Here is a 9,005-nt window from a genome sequence, read left to right on the forward strand (position 1 = left end):
TGAACTGATGGAAACACCATCATACCCCTTAATCCCGTGTCACACGCCTGCCTTTAATTACAGAGGATCAAGTTAGCTGAAGGGGTATTTGAGTTCATTTATATGACTTAGAAGGAGGATAATTGTGTTTACGTCCGAAAGTGGACATCTCAGGAGAAGTCCCTCACCTAGGGTAAAGTGACCACTCTCCAGATTCCTACCTCTGTTCCTTGGCATGTGTTTCTGAAAAGTGGATCGCACCCATCTTCCCAGGACAAAAGGTCCGCCTCTGTGCACATGGTTCTTCATGAGTCACTCAGCCTATTGCGCTCCCAGGAGTGGCCAGCCATGCGCATTTCTACACCTGCCTCCGGGTGCTCCGAGTCTCTGCAATGGACTCTTTGTAAAACACAATGTGTTCTTTTTTGTGGATAACTGCACACACTGAAGCGATTCCCAGGCTATGCCTTCCATTCCCACACACCTTTCTCAACCATAACAAATGGAAACAGAATATATGCAGCAGAAATTACTGAGTGGAAGATTTCTAGCTGGGAACACCAACAAGGCAAAACTGTGGGTCTACAAGAAAAAGCCCCCACAATTATGCTATTTTATACTGTACCTCAGACATTTTGGGTATTATATGACATGCTTCCATTTTAGTATGTGGTCAACCTGTGTTGGTTTGTAACATACACTCTGGCCTACTGTTGGTGGGGCTATTGCTCAGCTATGAATTTAGCTTCCAAAGCCTTTGCAGTGCAGTTCTGGTCTCCCTCACTTGCATGCTACCCACAGGTCAATTTTGAAACAGGTCTTGTGCTCAGTGCTGTAGTTCAGTTCTCAAACCTTTTGCTTGAGTTGGTTCTGATCATTTTCATACATGCATCTCTTAGAGGTTTGCCAGGACATTATATACAAATTTAGTGAATCTCTTTCTCTTGCCTCATCTTTTGCATAAAGCTCCCCATATTCTCTAGTTGGGATAGGGACAATGTAGGGAGGTAACAAGGATGTAGGGGTGGAATTCCAATCTCTAGGCAACAAGGTGACAGCAGTCACACACACACTAATTCTAATACTCTACAGAATTAACCCAGGTAAGTCACTAAACAAATAAACCAACAGAAATCTGGCAACCACAACCATCCACAAGGTGGGAACAGAATCCAAAGTTGGTATATGATCTACAATGCCAATTTTTCAATACTGCATGCAAAGAAATAGGAAAGTGTGCCTTATATGTGCATGTATACACAGGAAAAAAACACTTGTTGATAGAAATGCTCTCTGAGGGGGCTAAGATGTTGGATTTAGCAGAAAAGGACTTCAAAACAGGTATTATAAATATGTTTTTAAAACTAATAGAAACCACATGGACAACAGTGGGTGATTGTGGGTGGATGGGGAGAGTGGAGGTAGAAGAGTGTATAGAGGGATAAATAGTGATGGGGAAAAAAAAACACGAATAGAAACCATATCTAAAGAATTTAAAAATGTCATTGCATGACTCATAAAATAAACAATATGAGTAAATAAATTGATATTGTAAATATGAACCAATAAGAATATCTGAATTTTTAGAAGTACAGTAATTGATATGGGTAATTTATTAGAGAGGTTCAAAAACAGATCTGAGCTAGTGGAAGGAAGGATCTGCAAAACTGAAGATAGATCAATGAAGATTTCCCAATTGATGAACAGAAAAAGAATGTAAAAAAATGAATGAATGCTAATGAGATCCTTAGGAAACCATTAAACATATTACATTAAACATGCAACATGGGGAAGGAGATTGGGTGTGGGCGAATGGATGAAGAGGGTTAAGAGGTACAAACTTCCAATTAAAAAATAAATGAGTCATGGGATGCAATGCACAGCATGGTGACTATAGTCAATAATATTGCATTGCATATTTAAAGATTGCTGAGAGTAAATCTTTTTTTTTAATTCTTTATTGTTTAAAGTATTATTTGAGTCTCTTTTTTTCCCCCCCATTGAACTCTACCTTTCCACCCTCTTAAAAGTTCTCATCACAAGAAAAAAAATGCTATAACTTTGTATGGTGATGGAAGGTAACTAGATTTTGTGGTGATCATTTTTCAGTGTATGAAAATATTGAATCATTATGTACACTGAAACTACTATAATATTACATGTCAATTATACTCCAATTTAAAAAATGCAATATTAGTCCCAGAAAGAGAAGAGAGAGAAAGAGGCAGAAAAAATTAATAGCTGAAAGCTCCTCAAATTTGAAAAAAAGATGTAATATCTGTACTTAAAAAGTGCAACAAAGCCCCAGCCAGCAGGCATGACTCAATGATTGAGCAGAGACCTATGAACCAGGAGGTCATGGTTTGATTCCTAGTCAGGCATATGCCCAGGTTGTGGGCTCGATCCCCAGTGTGGGGCGAATAGGAAGCAGCCGATCAATGATTCTCTCTCATCATTGATGTTTCTATCTCTTTCTCCCTCTCCCTTCTTTTCTGAAATCAATAAAAATATATTTAAAAAAAGAAGTTCAACAAACTCAAAATAGTTTAAACATAAAGATATCTACACCTAGTTCCTGTGGACAAGAATCACCTAGTCTAGGCCACTGTTCTAAAGTATTGCCCCTTGGCAGTCTTAGCTGAGATACTCCACACAATTTCTGCAGGGCTCTCAAGCTCCTTGGAGGATAAATAGTTAACTGCATTTTATTTTCATCTCTTGAGTGTATCCATTTGGGAAATAAGGCCTGATGAAGGGTTCACAAATCAATTTAGAAGAGTTTCCTTTAGAAGAGTCACAACTCCACCTGCCCTCAGACTCCTTTGCTTTATTTTGTTTATTCCTTTTAGGACTTTTTACAATTTTATTTTTACAGTTCAACTTCTTAAACTTTTAGATTTGGAATAATTTTAGATTTACAGAAAAGTTGGAAATTTAGTATGGAGAGTTCCTGTATACCTTCCATCCAGTTCCACAAAGTTAACATCTATATCTATATCTATCTATCTATCTATCTATCTATCTATCTATCTATCTATCTATATATATATATATTTCAGGGAAGAAGAGAGAGGGAGAGAGATAGACACATCAATGATGAGAGAGAATCGTTGATCGAGCCCGCAACCCGGGCATGCGCCCTTGACTGGAATTGAACCCAGGACCCTTCAGTTCGCAGGCTGATGCTCTATCCAATGAGCCAAACCGGCTAGAGCCAAAATTAACATAAAAAATAATCATGATACATTTGTCAAAACTGCAACATTAATATTGGTAACAATACTGTGAGCTAAACTTTAATCTTTATTTGTGCTTAATCTGTCTTGACACCCATATCCTTTTTCACTTCCCCGATCTAATTCTGGATAACAGATTACATTGAGTCTTCATGTGCCATTAGTCCTCTATAACACATGACAGTTTTTAGTCTTCTCTAGTTTTTCCTAAACTTGAGAGTTTTGAAGAGTACAGGTCTTTTGTAGAATTTCTTAAGTCCAGCCTGCACTGAAAGAAGAGGGAAGTGGCCCTAGCCGGCTTGGCTCAGCAGACCTGCAGGCTGCAGGGTCCCGAGTTCAATTCTGGAAAGAAAAATGTTCTCGGGTGAGGATTAACAAAACAAAAACAAAAAAAGAAGAAGGAAGTGAAATCCTGGAGAGGTATCTACGTGTTATTTGGAATTCTTTTGTAGGAAAGATTTGCCTCTTCTCATTTATTTCTTTTTTAAAAAAATATATATTTTATTGATTTTTTTACAGAGAGGAAGGGAGAGGGATAGAGAGTTAGAAACATCGATGAGAGAGAGAAACATCGATCAGCTGCTTCCTGCACACTCCACACTGGGGATGTGCCTGCAACCAAGGTACATGCCCTTGACCAGAATCGAACCTGGAACCCTTGAGTCTGCAGGCCCATGCTCTATCCACTGAGCCAAACCCGTTAGAGCTCATTTATTTCTTTATTCAATCTTTTATTTACATCCTGCTTATGCATATGCTTTTTATTCTTTTAGACTATAGTTCTATAGTATCAGATATATTGGACATATTATTCTAGCTTTAGCCTTTGTGAGCTCTTTCCGATCTGCTCTTATGTCTTGGTATTTCTGTAATAATTATTTGTTTAAAAATTGTGCTGTACATTTTTCTAGACCATGGTCACCTGGGGTGGGGAAAATGAGAAGAGCTTGGGTAAAGGGAACCTCTTTCAGTTATAAGATGAATACATTCTAGGGATCTAATGTACATCATGGTGACTATAGTTAACCATACTGTATGTATACTTGAAATTTGCTAAAAGAGTAGATGTGTTCTCAGCATGCCAAAAAGAAGAAAAAAAGTCAACTGTGCGAGATAATAGATGTATTCCTTTAGCTTGACGGAGGTAATCATTTCAAAGTGTATATAGGTACCAAACAATCATGCCAAAGAATTTAATAATATACAATTTAAAAAATAAATTATACCTCGTTAAAGCTGGAAAAAATGATCCTTTATTTTCGGCACCAGATGACCCCCAGAATCATTTTGCATTCTCCCTGCTTGATGCTGCACTCTGTCACATCCTATTGAATTACTTCCTAATGCTGAGCCTTCCAACTAAGGGCTTCCCACTAAGTCAATAACTAGGAAAAAGTCATAGTATAACCCAGCCAGGATACGTTTAGCCTGCTAGTAAAATAGGACAATATCTCAACGTGTTGGCAGTATGTGAAGTCATGTATTGCAAGAACCAGGGAGTGGTCATGGGACCAGAATCTGGGGTTTCTGGGTAAGTGGTATTGAAGATTAGATTTGAATGGGTGTGGTGGGAGGGAGGATACAGGATTTAACACCATAGCAGGGACTTCATCAGATGGTGTGAACATGTCTCTAGGATGTTTTCTGGAGATGTGGAATGACTAAAGCACTTGGTGGAGAAATGCCAGAATTGCTATGGCGGACAGTAAGAGTAGGAAACATAGAGCCATTGAGATAGGCATGTTAAGTGGGTAAACTGTGTAAGACCCAGTCATTTATTTTTTGCTCCAGGCATCTCAGCGTTGTTAGTATGCCTTGCAGTGATTTTGAACAATGTCTGTCACTTTTCTGACCTGCTATCCTTCTGCTGACTTCCAAGTTAATTGAAACAGAGATTGAACAACTTGCATCAGTCTTTCAGACACCACCTCCCCCCCCCCCCCAGGTTTGAACAGACACACACTATAATTTAAAAATAATGTCTGCTCTCTTCCTCCCTGACTCAGGGACCAGCTGCCTCTCCAGCAGTGTGTGTGGCTACTGCTTTAAAACCACTGCATGCCAGGGAGGGGGTGGAACAAGGGCGAGTAAAATCACCACAGAAGTTGTCTACAATTTTGAAGTCACATTTTCCCTTGATTCAGCATTTGCTTGGTTGCTGATTGTTTTGCAGAGTTCTGATAAAATTGGTCTTGACGTTTTCTGCTTGTTTTGATGTGTCTGCGGGGAGATGAAAGCTTGGAGCTGCCTAGTCTGCCATTTTGCTGACATTACTCTTCCAGATATTGGTTTTTAAATACCATTCTCCGATTTTAAAAACGATGGGCTTTGCAAATGGGCACGGAAGCCAACATGAAATTGCTCTCAATGGGCAAAGCTGGAACAATTTAAGCAAGTACATAAATAATATTAGTGCTGCATTATAACCCAAGACACAAAATAAATATCCACGAGTCCATAATAATATACATGAATAATTGAACAAATAAAATAGATATGGGGAAAGGGGCAGATTTTCTTTATGGGACAATTTGAATTAATTCCAATTACTTTCCCTCCCCTGGAGTGTGAGCTAGAACTGTGACTCACTTCCAAGTGATAGGGTATGGAAAGGGAACATAAAAAGGTCTTCACAGTGCCGAGACCTGGCAGAAGCCACCTTAACCCAGTGATCAAGGTTAACATCACCAGAATATCAGGTGCAGATAATGAGTGCACCCTTGATCTGATTTGATGAGAAGGGCACTTCTTTTTTGTGGTAGTTTTTCTTCCATAAAAACCCCTCTTTCAGGTCTGAGGCATTTAGGAATGAGGAGTGCTGACATCTCAGATCTGAGTCAGTCTCAAGGAATTGTCCCTATTGGATGGTAATCACAGCAGTCATGTGTATGCCTGCTTTCCGCAGGGAGCCTGCATCAAATGACTGGTCTGGACAGGATTGAAAAGTCCATAGACAGTCCATTACTGAAACTATGTGCCCCATTCTTTAAGCCTACAGACCCCTATTTGCTTCCTAAAACCCAGAACCACTGGTCCCGTGGGCGTCATTCTGGCAGCAAAGGCTCTCCATCACCCACCTACTGATCCTACAGCCTCCCATTACTGACCCCAGAGACCCCATCACTATATTCAGAGGTGATACATCAGCAGGCTCAGACTCCCATCACTGTCAGAGAAACCCCACCTACTAACATAAGACTTCGTATCCTTGAGCCTCCAGACTCGAGGCACCCTGTCTAAACATCACTTGTCCTACAGACAAAATAGATTCCACATGTCAGATATTTCAGTCTCCAATTCTAGAAAGTACTTCTAGAGATCCTATTGCCAACGCTGGAGAAACCAATTTCTGATTCTGCAGCCTTTCAATCACTCACTCCTCAGCCCTCAGCCCCACTCCCTGACTCACAGACAGAGCCCTTACTACTGAACCTATGGACATTCATCACTGACTCCACACAAGCTCATCACTGTCTCCATGTACCACCACCATTAACCCTCAAACCCCTGTCACTTATTCCACAAACCCAATCCCACACCCCACAGCTCCAGTGAGGTTTGTGGCAAGGCCCCGGGTGGGCCACAGAAGAAGAGAGACATCAAAGACCCCATCACTTTTGCTCACACAAAGACTGCTGTCCTCAAAAATGACCAGTAGATGGCAGAAAAATCCACGATTTTAATAGGTAGACACCTACTCCACAGATTATGAAGCTCTGAGAGTCTATATAGTTTTTCTGAGGAGACCAGCTCACCTGCCTGGTAAATACTGAGAACTGGAGATTGTTGTGATATTAGAATATTTTCCATCGATACTTTCTCTTCTCAGCCCAACATTTATAACACAGCCTATCCACTCCCATGCCATTTAACCAAATCTGTACCTGTCTGAAGAGTCTTGTGGTCAATCTCATCTTTCTCTTCATTAAAACCCATTAGGAAGACATAATCTGCTTTGAAACTATTTTATGAAAGGCCTGATTATGGTATTTCATGTTCCTTACCAGAGTTTTCTGCATTACCGTGGAGATTTGGCAATTCAAAGTGATGAATCTGTAATGGCCAGAAAGGTGTATGTAATATTTTGGGACAAGCAAAGAGTTCATCTGCTTCTAAAATTAAGTTGGTGGATGTAGCCCTATACTTTTTGTAATAATAGTAAGAGTAGATATTTATTCAGCACTGACTATGTGCTTGGCACTGTACTATACACTTTATATTGGCAAGTTTAATCTTCATAATACCTATGAAGTGATGGATATCTCACATTTTTACTAAGAAGTACACTGATTCCCAGAGAATTCAAGTAATTTGCTCAAGCTATACAATAGAAAAACGATCAGGACCATTTCGTATGCATTCACCCTGCATGCAATTAACAATATGGTACTTGATGTTCTCACTGCTGGACTTTATGAATTCAGATTGTTCTCTTGACTCTGTGACACCTGTTCAAATCTTCTCATTACTAGATCTGGGAAAGAGTTTTCAACTGTCATTGAAAATGTGGGAGGAAACCAAGATGGCGGCATAGGTTAACGCCGGAGATTGCTGCCTCGAACAACCACTTCAAAAAACAACTAAAAGACGGAACGGACATCATCCAGAACCACAGAAAGGCTGGCTGAGTGGAAATTCTACAACTAGGAGGAAAGAGAATATCATACCCAGACTTAGAGGAGGCGCAGTGCTGAAGTGAAATACTAAGGTGCGGAGCGGGCTGGCGGCGGAGGGCGCGGTTGTTGTTTTCAATCGGGAGGGAGTTTCAGACTCTGAGCTCCAGATCCGGGCGAGTCTCTAGGGACCCAGACTCAAACGGGAGAAGCAGGACTGTCTGGCTTCAGTCGGAACTCGAAGGCAGCTTTCTCTCCGAGGTTTGCAGCGGTTGCTGGGACTCTGTGAGGCAGAGCCCCTAGGGATGGGACTGAGAGCAGCCATAACTGCTTGCTCCAGCCCGCCCTGTAGATCCCCGGGGACCCGCCCCGCCCAAGCCCTGCCCAGAGCCATTTGCCGGATAGCCTCAGGCAAATGCTAGATTAGCACCGCCCTAGAGATCCAGCACAGAAGCTCTCCCACTGCAGACACAGCAGACTCTGATAGCCAGTTAGCCTGGAGGTCAAATCACCCCTGGTATTGCCGACAACAATCAAGGCTTAACTACAACAAGACTGAGCACAAAGACCACTAGGGGGTGCACCAAGAAAGCATAAAAAATGCGGAGACAAAGAAACAGGACAAAACTGTCAATGGAGGATATTGAGTTCAGAACCACACTTTTAAGGTCTCTCAAGAACTGTCTAGAAGCCGCCGATAAATGTAGTGAGATCCTCAAGAAATCTAATGAGACCCTCGATGTTATGATAAAGAACCAACTAGAAATTAAGCATACACGGACTGAAATGACGAATACTATACAGACTCCCAACAGCAGACCAGAGGAGCGCAAGAATCAAGGCAAAGATTTGAAATGCGAAGAAGCAAAAAACACCCAACCAGAAAAGCAAAATGAAAAAAGAATCCGAAAATACGAAGATAGTATAAGGAGCCTCTGGGACAGCTTCAAGCATACCAACATCAGAATTATAGGGGTGCCAGAAGATGAGAGAGAGCAAGACATTGAAAACCTATTTGAAGAAATAATGACAGAAAACTTCCCCCACCTGGTGAAAGAAATAGACTTACAGGTCCAGGAAGCACAGATAACCCCAAACAAAAGGAATCCAAAGAGGACCACACCAAGACACATCATAATTAAAATGCCAAGAGCAAAAGACAAAGAGAGAATCTTAA

Source organism: Myotis myotis, unplaced genomic scaffold, assembly GCF_014108235.1.
Source record: "Myotis myotis isolate mMyoMyo1 unplaced genomic scaffold, mMyoMyo1.p scaffold_m19_p_19, whole genome shotgun sequence".
In the NCBI taxonomy this organism is placed as follows: Eukaryota; Metazoa; Chordata; class Mammalia; order Chiroptera; family Vespertilionidae; genus Myotis; species Myotis myotis.